Source organism: Argiope bruennichi, chromosome 4 (assembly GCF_947563725.1).
Source record: "Argiope bruennichi chromosome 4, qqArgBrue1.1, whole genome shotgun sequence".
Lineage (NCBI taxonomy): Eukaryota > Metazoa > Arthropoda > Arachnida > Araneae > Araneidae > Argiope > Argiope bruennichi.
Genome location: NC_079154.1, coordinates 48,949,774 through 48,963,475, shown reverse-complemented (window position 1 = coordinate 48,963,475; position 13,702 = coordinate 48,949,774).

The following is a 13,702-nucleotide window of genomic DNA, read 5'->3' as shown; positions in this document are numbered from 1 at the left end:
GCAGGTGGGCAAATTATGTTAATGTACAATATTGCCACAACCGTGACTCATTTTGGCATCTGGATTATTCTCCAATTTCGATCTGGACATAGACTAACAAACCCTGAAAATGAAAAAAATAATAAAATAAAATAAATAAATAAAAGCTGGTCTTGTTTGTTTGTTTTTTTCAAGTGTGCCTTATTACGCAATAAAGTTTTGGAAACAATTGGACATAAACAATAACTATTTATGTATTCTGATTCTATGAAAGCTCAGAAAGAAGCAACGAAAAATTTCATATTTTGAAATGAACCAAGCAGGTGTTTTAACAACTGCTTCTTGTCCGTGAAGTGAGGATTATCACTCTTTCTGATCATTATTCTGGTTGTATTTGTTAATATTTCTCATTTCTGCAAACAGATCACTTGAAATTTTGACTTAAGGTAAATGGATTGCATATCTCTAATGGAATTAGGCACGTGGAATAACATTTTGAAGATTATTTATGAAAATTCAATAAAAACAAAGATTTTTTTGGCTATTGCATTGATTATTTTTTTATTCAGCCAATGTGAAATGAAATGTCAGTATACAGAGTATCAATATATCCATGTATTATTCATTGAATTAATAAATTCCATAAAACTATAGCTATAAAAAGTTTTTCGAAATTAAATATATCAATAGATATCTCAGTTCAAAGTGTTTAATTTCGAACAAAATCGCAGCAAAAACCTTTATTTATTCTTTTTGTTTCTAGAAATATTGCATGCAATAGCGAAAAAGTGATATAGCGATACTGTACTAGCTCATGATGGATTATACTGAATTGCTATACATTATAAGTCATTTCATTAAAGAGAATCTTTAAATTTCTGAATAAAATCAATAGAGATAATTTCCTATTATTTGTCATAGACTAACATTATAATAAAAAAATTCATAGATTTTTTTCCGCTAAAATTTTTGAAAAAGGTTCATTTTCTGTTTAAAAGACTTATGAATATATGATTAAAAGGATAAATGGCAGATTTCAAAAAGCAATAAATCTCACTCATAAAATTTTTTTCATAAAAATATCCAAACCAATTTAAAATGCCGCGTAGTTTTATTAACTTTCTTTAAAAAATATTTGGAATATTTTTTAATAATATAAATATTACTACTTTATATAATATAAATATAACTACTTTATATGATATAAATATTATTACTTATTTTATCTGGGGGCACGGCAGTGCCCCGCCAAGTCGAGCAAAAACAAGCGGCACGGCCGTACTATACTTTTCTCGAAGCAGTTCAGGCCATTTTCAACCCCCTATAACTTCGTTGTGGATAAAAGTAGAAGCCTGAATTTTCAGTAACCAAGCAGGCATTATATAAACACGGTATATTTGAAATTTCATTAAATTTGAACCAGTAGTTTAAGAATTATAACTAGTCAAAGTTTGTGAATTTTGTCACTGACTGACTGACTGACAGATCATCAAAACTCTAAGGCACTTCTAGCAGACATAGAAGCTTCAAATTTAGAATACAATTAGTGTTTAGTGTATAAATCAAGGAAAAACTAAAATATCCATGTAATAATGGACGGATCGATAAATTTTTCAAAGTTTCGAGCATTATCCATTTTGTCGGCAAATTCGTCGTCAAGTCGCCAAATGGTCGCCAAGTTTGTCACCAAGCTCTCGTATCACTGGCTCGGCATCCGGCAGCATCCAATACAGATTACTGTAAAACGGTCTTTCATATGATGACACTATTCTAGCTGGGAAAAATTAATTAAATCTCAAAATTACAGGTTTCTAACAATATCTAATTTGAAATAATTCAATTTGAAGCTGTGGAAGCTGCAAACGCAATGGGTGACTTTCAGAAAATCAATCTGGTAGAAGAAAGCAAACTGATCTTCAAAGTATGCTCGCAAAACTTAATGTCGATCAAAAAAGAGTCTTCGATATGATCACAAATAAAATGGACACAACCGATAATAACGCTGTTTTGTGAGTGGAACTGGTGACACTGGAAAGAGCTTTTTAATAAAAACTCTGAAAATTTGGGTTAAGACTTATTTAAACAAAAAAAGTGGTAGTTAGTACTCCAACAGGAATAGCTGACAATACATAGAATAGATTGACTATACATAGACTATTGCAACTGCCTGTAGAACACAAGCAAATACCGAAGTATAAACAACTTTCTGATGAAGTGCTCCTTCTGAGATCAGATTTGAAAGAAGTAGTGTTGTTTATAATAGACGAAGTGTCGATGATATCCAATGTTTAACATATATTTACTTACGCTTATCTGAAATATTCGACACAAGAGACGATCAGAATGGGTAGTTTGGAAAAAAACATCTTGTAGTTTTCGGAGATCTCTTACAGCGTCCGCCGGTAAGAGAAAAATCACCTTTTGAAAAACTATCAACTGCTGAAACTAACAAGTTATTAGGTTCCCTCAGTGTACCGAATCTGTGGACTGAACTGTTCATATACGTTGAACTTACAATTAACATGCGACAGCTCAATGATTTTGACTCTGTTGAAATGCTAAATAGAATAAGATTAGGTGTGACTACACAAAAAGACTGCAACTTACTCTCGACTAGATTAATAACTCTCAAATCCAATTCAAATGAAAACAGATTAATTGAAATAATTGAACACCTCTCGAAACTTCCTGATGATATCATTTGCTTATTATCTACAAAAAACATGTGTCAACAATTAAATACTGCAATGCTTAAATCTCTTCTACATCCCAAAATAAAACTTACAGCTGTAGATAGCATAAATTTCCCCAGATACCTAACAAAAAGAGCTCGTGAATGCATAAAAAAATATGAAGACGATGCTTCTATGACTGCAGGCCTGGAAGAGAACATAATTATAAAAATAGGAGCAAAAGTCATGTTAAGGCGAAATTTTGACGTGAGTCTTGGTTTAGATAATGATTCTATCGGTATAGTGCAAAGAGTAAAGGTTGATCAGGAAAATACAAAAAATAATTAAGAAAATATACATTGCATTTAATAAAGAACATGTTTACGAACTTAGTCCGGTCAAAACTAAATTTGAAATTATTAATAGAGCTTATGTTCATCGCGAACCGTTTCCCATATGTATAGCCTATGCTATAACTATACACAAAAGTCACGGTCTAAGTCTAAATAATGCACTGATGGATATTGGTTCTGCAGCGTTCACATCCGGTCAAGCTTACGTGGCACTTCCGAGAGTTACAAGTCTGTACGGCTTACATCTAATAAATGTAGACTTTGCAAGTATTAAAGCGCAGAAATCCTCAATTTGTGAATACAACAGACTAAGAAGTATTTACCGTCCAGATTTGTCACAAATTGTAACATCAAAGCTTGCGAGAAAAACCCATAGAGACAGAGACTGGGCTTTGAGAAAAACTGTGGCTGAATCTCAAGAAGTAGTACCGGAAAAGAAAAAGGGGAAGACTACATACAAAAATAAGAAAAGGACTATCTACAAAAAGAAATGAGATGCCATCAAAAACATAACTTGTAAAAAAAACCAAGTCTCGCAACTCAGTTCTTCTATCGTAAAAAGTTGTGAGATCCATGTAATACCAAGTCGGTCCATTTATTCAGTCCCTACTTAAGGGTCCTTCTGTCTTAAGTTATTACGTAATTAGCTAACCTAACAACATCTTATGGTGACCATATCAATATTAAAAATCTTTTATAGTTTAAATAAATAGATTGACTTGGCAATCGCACTAAACAATCTAATTTAATATAATATGTTAATGTAATCTAATTTAATGTAAAGATACATTGTGTTTTCATGCGATGGCCAAGTCAATCTATTTATTTAAACCATAAAAGATTTTTAATATTGATATGGTCACCATAAGATGTTGTTAGGTTAGCTAATTACGTAATAACTTAAGACAGAAGGACCCTTAAGTAGGGACTGAATAAATGGACCGACTTGGTATTACATGGATCTCACAACTTTTTACGATAGAAGAACTGAGTTGCGAGACTTGGTTTTTTTTACAAGTTATGTTTTTGATGGCATTATCATTACTTCTTCTTTAATTAAAAAAATTAATAAATTTTTTTCAAATTTAAAATTTTAAAATTCATTTTAATCTATAATTATATCAAATTATTACAAAAAAATTTAAAAATATTTACTGTAAACAGATTTTAAAAAATTATTAAATTCATAATTTGAAAATAAAATTATTATATTTATAATTAATTTTTGACTCCATTTAAATTATTTTTTTGGTAATTTTCATTGTAAAATCAAAATTAACTAATGCATTTTTTAATAAAATTATGAGGTAATTTTTATAAAATTAAAAATGGCAGAATTCTACGGATATAAATTGGCACATAATATTTAGCCTTTATTTTGTGTATAAACAGCAAAAAAAAAATAGATGAAATTTATTTTTTTAGTTAAAAAGTATGCGACAAAGAATCGCAAAAAAATTAAAATAAAATAAATAGATAAATTAGCTGAAAAAAATAATAAATGATAACATTTGTGCTATATTCAATAAATATGCCATAAATTAGAATCTACAAATTTAAATTCTTAACCCAGAAGATCTGGAATTATGAATCTGAAGTTGATGGTCGGTGTTTGAGAACATACAACTTCTTTATCTCTAACTGTAAAAAGACAAATCAAATTGTAGAAAAAAACATAGCTGGAATTATGATTTTCTAATCTTACAGATATTTTTCAAGCAATCTAAATTATAAGTTATTTGATTACTAGAACACTTTTTTTTTTCTTTTTTTGTGATATAATATTTAAGATTTTTGTCCGTTTGTTTTCGCCTTAATTAATTCTTCAACGAAACTTCTTCATTCTCCCTTTATTTAATAATAATTTACTTCCTTGATATTATTGTAGCTTGTTTACAAAATGGTTATCAGAAAAGAGATATCTGTAGAGAACTTCTAGTAATTCATGTCAGTAAACATCTATAATTCTGAAAAAATTTATTATTGCGAAATTTCCCCACGTACGTTGTGTTATTTCATCGCAGAAATCTTTTCGAAATTTTAAGCGAAAACGATTTTTTCTGTGTAGTTTTGGTTTCTAGCTGAAAAACATATTTAAATACAAATTCTAAAATGAAAATTAATGATATATCTGATTCTAATTCACACAGTATGGTTCAAAAAAAATTTAATTCCTAGAAACAAATGTGATCTGGGGGCACGGCAGTGCCCCGCCAAGTCCAGCAAAAACAAGCGGCACGGCCGTACTATCCTTTTCTCGAAGCAGTTCAGGCCATTTTCAACCCCTTATAACTTCGTTGTGGATAAAACTAGAAGCCTGAATTTTCAGTAACCAAGCAGGCATTATATAAACACGGTATATTTCAAATTTCATTAAATTTGAACCAGTAGTTTAAGAATTATAACTGGTCAAAGTTTGTGAATTTTGTCACTGACTGACTGACTGACTGACTGACTGACAGATCATCAAAACTCTAAGGCACTTCTAGCAGACATAGAAGCTTCAAATTTAGAATACAATTAGTGTTTAGTGTATAAATCAAGGAAAAACTAAAATATCCGTGTAATACTGGACAGATCGATAAATTTTTCGAAGTTTCGAGCATTATCCATTTTGTTGGCAAATTCGTCGCCAAGTCGCCAAATGGTCGCCAAGTTTGTCACCAAGCTCTCGTATCACTGGCTCGGCATCCGGCAGCATCCAATACAGATTACTATAAAACGGTCTTTCATATGATGACACTATTCTCGCTGGGAAAAATTAATTAAATCTCAAAATTACAGGTTTCTAACAATATCTAATTTGAAATAATTCAATTTGAAGCTGTGGAAGCTGCAAACGCAATGGGTGACTTTCAGAAAATCAAAAAAGAGTCTTCGATATGATCACAAATAAAATGGACACAACCGATAATAACGCTGACGTTTTACGCTGTTTTGTGAGTGGAACTGGTGGCACTGGAAAGAGCTTTTTAATAAAAACTCTGAAAATTTGGGTTAAGACTTATTTAAACAAAAAAAGTGGCAGTTAGTACTCCAACAGGAATAGCTGACTATACATAGAATAGATTGACTATACATAGACTATTGCAACTGCCTGTAAAACACAAGCAAATACCGAAGTACAAACAACTTTCTGATGAAGTGCTCCTTCTGAGATCAGATTTGAAAGAAGTAGTGTTGTTTATAATAGACGAAGTGTCGATGATATCCAATGTTTAACATATATTTACTTACGCTTATCTGAAATATTCGACACAAGAGACGATCAGAATGGGTAGTTTGGAAAAAAACATCTTGTAGTTTTCGGAGATCTCTTACAGCGTCCGCCGGTAAGAGAAAAGTCACATTTTGAAAAACTCTCAACTGCTGAAACTAACAAGTTATTAGGTTCCCTCAGTGTACCGAATCTGTGGACTGAACTGTTCATATACGATGAACTTACAATTAACATGCGACAGCTGAATGATTTTGACTTTGTTGAAATGCTAAATAGAATAAGATTAGGTGTGACTACACAAAAAGACCGCGACTTACTCTCGACTAGATTAATAACTCTCAAATCCAATTCAAATGAAAACAGATTAATTGAAATAATTGAACACCTCTCGAAACTTCCTGATGATATCATTTGCTTATTATCTACAAAAAACATGTGTCAACAATTAAATACTGCAATGCTTAAATCTCTTCTACATCCCAAAATAAAACTTACAGCTGTAGATAGCATAAATTTCCCCAGATACCTAACAAAAAGAGCTCGTGAATGCATAAAAAAATATGAAGACGATGCTTCTATGACTGCAGGCCTGGAAGAGAACATAATTATAAAAATAGGAGCAAAAGTCATGTTAAGGCGAAATATTGACGTGAGTCTTGGTTTAGATAATGATTCTATCGGTATAGTGCAAAGAGTAAAGGTTGATCAGGAAAATACAAAAAATAATTAAGAAAATATACATTGCATTTAATAAAGAACATGTTTACGAGCTTAGTCCGGTCAAAACTAAATTTGAAATTATTAATAGAGCTTATGTTCATCGCGAACCGTTTCCCATATGTATAGCCTATGCTATAACTATACACAAAAGTCACGGTCTGAGTCTAAATAATGCACTGATGGATATTGGTTCTGCAGCGTTCACATCCTGTCAAGCTTACGTGGCACTTCCGAGAGTTACAAGTCTGTACGGCTTACATCTAATAAATGTCGACTTTGCAAGTATTAAAGTGCAGGAATCCTCAATTTGTGAATACAACAGACTAAGAAGTATTTACCGTCCAGATTTGTCAAAAATTGTAACATCAAAGCTTGCGAGAAAAACCCATAGAGACAGAGACTGGGCTTTGAGAAAAACTGTGGCTGAATCTCAAGAAGTAGTACCGGAAAAGAAAAAGGGGAAGACTACATACAAAAATAAGAAAAGGACTATCTACAAAAAGAAATGAGATGCCATCAAAAACATAACTTGTAAAAAAAACCAAGTCTCGCAACTCAGTTCTTCTATCGTAAAAAGTTGTGAGATCCATGTAATACCAAGTCGGTCCATTTATTCAGTCCCTACTTAAGGGTCCTTCTGTCTTAAGTTATTACGTAATTAGCTAACCTAACAACATCTTATGGTGACCATATCAATATTAAAAATCTTTTATAGTTTAAATAAATAGATTGACTTGGCAATCGCACTAAACAATCTAATTTAATATAATATGTTAATGTAATCTAATTTAATGTAAAGATACATTGTGTTTTCATGCGATGGCCAAGTCAATCTATTTATTTAAACCATAAAAGATTTTTAATATTGATATGGTCACCATAAGATGTTGTTAGGTTAGCTAATTACGTAATAACTTAAGACAGAAGGACCCTTAAGTAGGGACTGAATAAATGGACCGACTTGGTATTACATGGATCTCACAACTTTTTACGATAGAAGAACTGAGTTGCGAGACTTGGTTTTTTTTACAAGTTATGTTTTTGATGGCATTATCATTACTTCTTCTTTAATTAAAAAAATTAATAAATTTTTTTCAAATTTAAAATTTTAAAATTCATTTTAATCTATAATTATATCAAATTATTACAAAAAATTTTAAAAATATTTACTGTAAACAGATTTTAAAAAATTATTAAATTCATAATTTGCCAATAAAATTATTATATTTATAATTAATTTTTGACTCCATTTAAATTATTTTTTGGTAATTTTCATTGTAAAATCAAAATTAACTAATGCATTTTTTAATAAAATTATGAGGTAATTTTTATAAAATTAAAAATGGCAGAATTCTACAGATATAAATTGGCACATAATATTTAGCCTTTATTTTGTGTATAAACAGCAAAAATAAAATAGATGAAATTTATTTTTTTAGTTAAAAAGTATGCGACAAAGAATCGCAAAAAAAATTAAAATAAAATAAATAGATAAATTAGCTGAAAAAAATAATAAATGATAACATTTGTGCTATATTCAATAAATATGCCATAAATTAGAATCTACAAATTTAAATTCTTAACCCAGAAGATCTGGAATTATGAATCTGAAGTTGATGGTCGGTGTTTGAGAACATAAACCTCTTTATCTCTAACTGTAAAAAGACAAATCAAATTGTAGAAAAAAACGTAGCTGGAATTATGATTTTCTAATCTTACAGATATTTTTCAAGCAATCTAAATTATAAGTTATTTGATTACTAGAACACTTTTTTTTTTCTTTTTTTGTGATATAATATTTAAGATTTTTGTCCGTTTGTTTTCGCCTTAATTAATTCTTCAACGAAACTTCTTCATTCTCCCTTTATTTAATAATAATTTACTTCCTTGATATTTTTGTAGCTTGTTTACAAAATGGTTATCAGAAAAGAGATATCTGTAGAGAACTTCTAGTAATTCATGTCAGTAAACATCTATAATTCTGAAAAAATTTATTATTGCTAAATTTCCCCACGTACGTTGTGTTATTTCATCGCAGAAATCTTTTCGAAATTTTAAGCGAAAACGATTTTTTCTGTGTAGTTTTGGTTTCTAGCTGAAAAACATATTTAAATACAAATTCTAAAATGAAAATTAGTGATATATCTGATTCTAATTCACACAGTATGGTTCAAAAAAAATTTAATTCCTAGAAACAAATGTGATTTTATTTATTTATTCAAATATCCAGTTAATTTTATGGGATATTATGTAGCGTTAAGAAACAAAGAACAAGAAAAAAAAAAAGCGTAACAGACGAAGTATAATTAATCTTATGAGTAAATAGTTCTAGAAATTCTGAAATATTTGCTTAGTATTTTATGGCTACGACTCTGTTAATATTTCAAAAGAATGCCAACTTATTAGCCGTTAAATGCTACTAAACAGCATTTTAAGTGGGCAATAAAAGAGCTTGGAAACTGCACATGTACAAATTCAAACTAGTGGGAATTATGTCCCTGAAACTGTCACATATTCTAATAAAGGTAACACCACTAATCCGTCAATGCTAAGAGTGCTCAGATTTTTATTTTCAGTATTCCTCAGATGAGAGTTATCTGCTTCGTAATGCAATAAAGAAACCTGATTATGAATTTTCGATGCATCTCTTCAAAAGATTGGAACCTATATGTGGCCCAGAATTGCAAAGTAGCAAGTAATGCACCAAATTTCGCTGATCTAGATCGTTATTGAGTTTAAGTGTTCGAATGAGGACTGACAAACGGTCAGTCCTTTAACGAATTTGGTTCAAAATTTGACAAGAATCTAAACTTTAAATGTTAAAACTGTGTACTATCATAAATCTATATAGTTGCATTTTTGAGACATACTATATTTCTCTTTTTCTTTTGACATATACTATATTATGTGTACTATATTTCATACCAGAATTGAACCTGGGACCTTGCGGTTCGCAGCCCAGTAACATGACCACAATACAAAAGCAATTGCTCGGGTAGCGTAGTTGTTAACTGGCTTATAAGCTATTCACTACAGATTTGTTTCAAAATTTGATATGGATCTATATTATAGATGCTTAACCAGTGAACCAACATTTATATATAGAGAGAAAGAGAGCTGTAGAAGTTTTGTGATCATCACATTCGCTTGTATTCGGATAGACGAACAGACGGACTTCCTGTGAACGGATTTCGTTCAAAATGGATGAATTTAGTATAAAGATCACATATTAAATTTCATCTGTTTTAGCTCAAAACGTTTTTTGGGTTATCATGTTTATAGACAGACAAGCGTAAGTGCAAGACTGTTTTTCGGATTGAAGTTAGGTCTGAAATTTGGAAATTCGTAGAGATTTTTTGACGTTGCTTCTTTTTGCATACTTAATATACTTGAAAGTAAAGACAACCAATTCAAAGTCCAACCATATAATTCTGGTCTCTGAATCTTTGCTCGGATTGCTGGTTAAAATTAATATTTGTGTGCAAACTGTTACCTTTATAAAGTATTGTTTTTGAGATAACTTCTAATTGTAGAACTTTTTCTCAATTTACAAACATTCTCTTTTTTTTTTCCCCTTCTTTTTTATTTTATCGTATACAAAGTATACAAGAGAAAGTACCTACTGTTATTGTAAAAAAGAAAGAAAAAAAATCGACCGCGAGATTTTGACGAATCTCTAAGTTGTGGATCTCCCTGAGTACGAAAAACACATTTTTGGAATTGTGTCAGGCCTGTGAACGCGATAACTCAAGATGCGTTGCGCTAGACGGTTGAAATTTGGTATATGATCTTAATGCAAAATTTATAAATTTCTGTCAAATTTTAAACGAAATCGATTCACATGAAATTAGTCTGTATGGCTATCCAAACTCAAGTGAACACAATAAATACAAAACTTAAAGAGCTATTCGGATAAACTTTTCTATACAGATTAAGTATCTGAAGTGTAAATCTGCATCAAATTTGGAACTATCTCTGTTACAAGGCCGACATCCTGACAATCTTCCTGTACTTTCGAGTTCATGTAAACGCAGTAACTTAAATGAAAGAAATTTACAATATGATTTTAAACAAATTTTGATCCAAATCTATCAAAAATTTGAACTTGCAATAATTTCACTTCCTAAAAATGTCATTAAAATATTTACAAAAAGTAATGAAAATTATATTTAATTTAGGTTCGGACTCAATTATTCGTTTAAAAAGCATGGTAGATATCTGGGAGGGGGATTCTCATTTACATTAGACTTCGTAAAAACGCCTTAAAAAGTGACAAACAGTAGTGAATTTCACAACGTAATTACTGCTTTACATGAAATCCAAGCAAACAAAATATGATTAAACAAGGAAGGTGTCGATATGAGGTATTTAAAGTGCCCGGATACACATGAATTATGTTGTTTCTACACGTTGCAACCATCTGAATCAGCTATGCAAATAACATTCCGTCGGTAAATAATCTTGCTGCTGTATTACTTGTCGTCTGAAATTTGAGCATGTGTGCGTCCTCACGTTTTAAAATCTCGTGAACTTCGTGATAAAGGCAGACATCATAAAAGATGGAGCTATTTATAAGAACCATAAAACTGATCTACGTTGATATCTTTGCGATTTCATTTGCTGTCTGTAAAATGATTTTTTTTTTCTGTTGGACCTTTTCTAAAATTGATGCAACATTTTAAAAATATATCGGTGGAGATATAGGAGCCCAATATTAATGAACCTGCTGAACAAACAAAAGTAAAGTGAGGGGGTGGGGGGAATAATCGGGAAAAAGTTCCTGTCAGAAATTCACTATTAACATGTGACCAAAAATTTTTTTGTCTCTATGCAACGTCTTGAATGGTATCAACAGAAAAAAATACATTCATAAATGTTTACTAATTACCTTTTCAGTAGATACTTGTGTTTCTATTTACTTGCTGTTATTTGATAATTTTTATGTTTTCTGTTTCTGAAATTACCATCGGAAGAAAATGCTTTTTATACATCTAAAAATTTAAAACACAATCTATTCAAACATGCCAGTCTGAATGCTATGCTTTGTATTTCAAATTATTTTTAGAAATTCATGTTAAGTACAGTCATGATGATTTCCAGAAAAATAATGTTTTTAATATCCATAAATAGAAAAAAAAATCTAAAGATCTATACAATATTTTCTTTGCTATAAGTGACTACATACAATTAAATGATTAAAAATACATATTCATTAGTAAAAAGCATATAAAAATTATTTTTTCAATGAAGACACTTGCACATGTGTGTGGGAAACAACTTAAGAATCTAACTTGGTCCCTACTTGATTTACCAAGGCATGCAAATACATAGATAGGATTTTTTTAATGTAACACCAATTTGATAACTCAACCCACATCTAATTTTTTTAAAAAAGTGTAGAATCAGAGGGAGCAATAAAAATCGCTTCGATGACATTAATTGTGACTGATTATCAAAGGCAGTTGAATAACAAAGCACCAATATAGCTGTGAAATTTTTAGAAAGAGTTAAGTTACTACTAAATATCAATACCTACTACGTTCTGGATATTTTAAAATTAATATTATAAGCTTGTCCATGTGACGCACCTTTAATAAATAACTATTACACTAATTGAGCAGACAGTTTAATGGCCCAAATGACATCCTTGCATCGATACCTGACGGCAGGGGATAATGTCATCGGAGTAACATCAGAGAAAAAAAGCATTGTCTTAAGGATTGTATTACAATTTTTCATAAAACAAACAATCATCAAGGACCTTCCAGCTTCATATTAACTAATCATGCATTTATATAGGCTGTAGAGTATTTGAGTCTCCTCATCAATTAACTTTCCTGCGCCATTCAAGTGGTTATTCACTTTAAGTTGTTATTGGTGTTATCGTAAATAGTTGTCTAGGTTTATCTATATGTATGGCATTTAGTATGTTCTTTGAGAAATTAATTAAAAATAGCATTTTTTTTTTTCTGTAAAATATCTACATCTTTGGAAACTAAACTTCTAACCATTTTTTTAAAGAAGTATTGTTTATTCTAAAATTTATTGTAGTCCTAGAAATGTAAAAAATTTAGAAGAACATAACTTATCTCAGATTAATTTAGGGAAGAAAAATAAAAAAAAACCTTTATCAATATTTTTTTTTAACTTTTTAAAATTCTTTTCTTAGGTAAGGAAATAGTGAGAAAAAAATATTTTTTAATACAAATAATTAGATTTTTTTGACAAATTACATTTTTTAATGATATTTAGGAGTTCTTTTTTTAAATGTTAGGAAATTTTCACTGTGTTTGAATAAATTAAAAATATCAGTCCCTCTCTGAAATGCTTTCATGATATTTGTAAAATCTCAGTTATATCATCTAAAAAAAAAGTATGTAATCTAAAATTCCCCCTATTGTGTATACAATATTAAATCTTTATAGATTTTAAAAACAGAATATTAAAAAAAAAGAAAGAAAGAAAGAAAATACTCTCTTTTTCTCCTTAAAATCACTGAATATTTAAAATTTAAACTATAAAAATTTTTCACTGACTTAATTTTTATTCTGTTATTTTTAGAATATAATTTAGAAGACTTTTTTGTTCCCTTGTACAATTAAATGAAAAATATTAATTTTTACAAAAAACAGTCTTACAGTTTCTGTATCAAAAAAGTAATTGGGAAATTTAAAAACAAAGTCAATTAAATTAGATTAAAATTTTGAGTCAAATATTTAAAAAAAATAGTTTATTATCACCTTTAGAGTTAAAAAAAA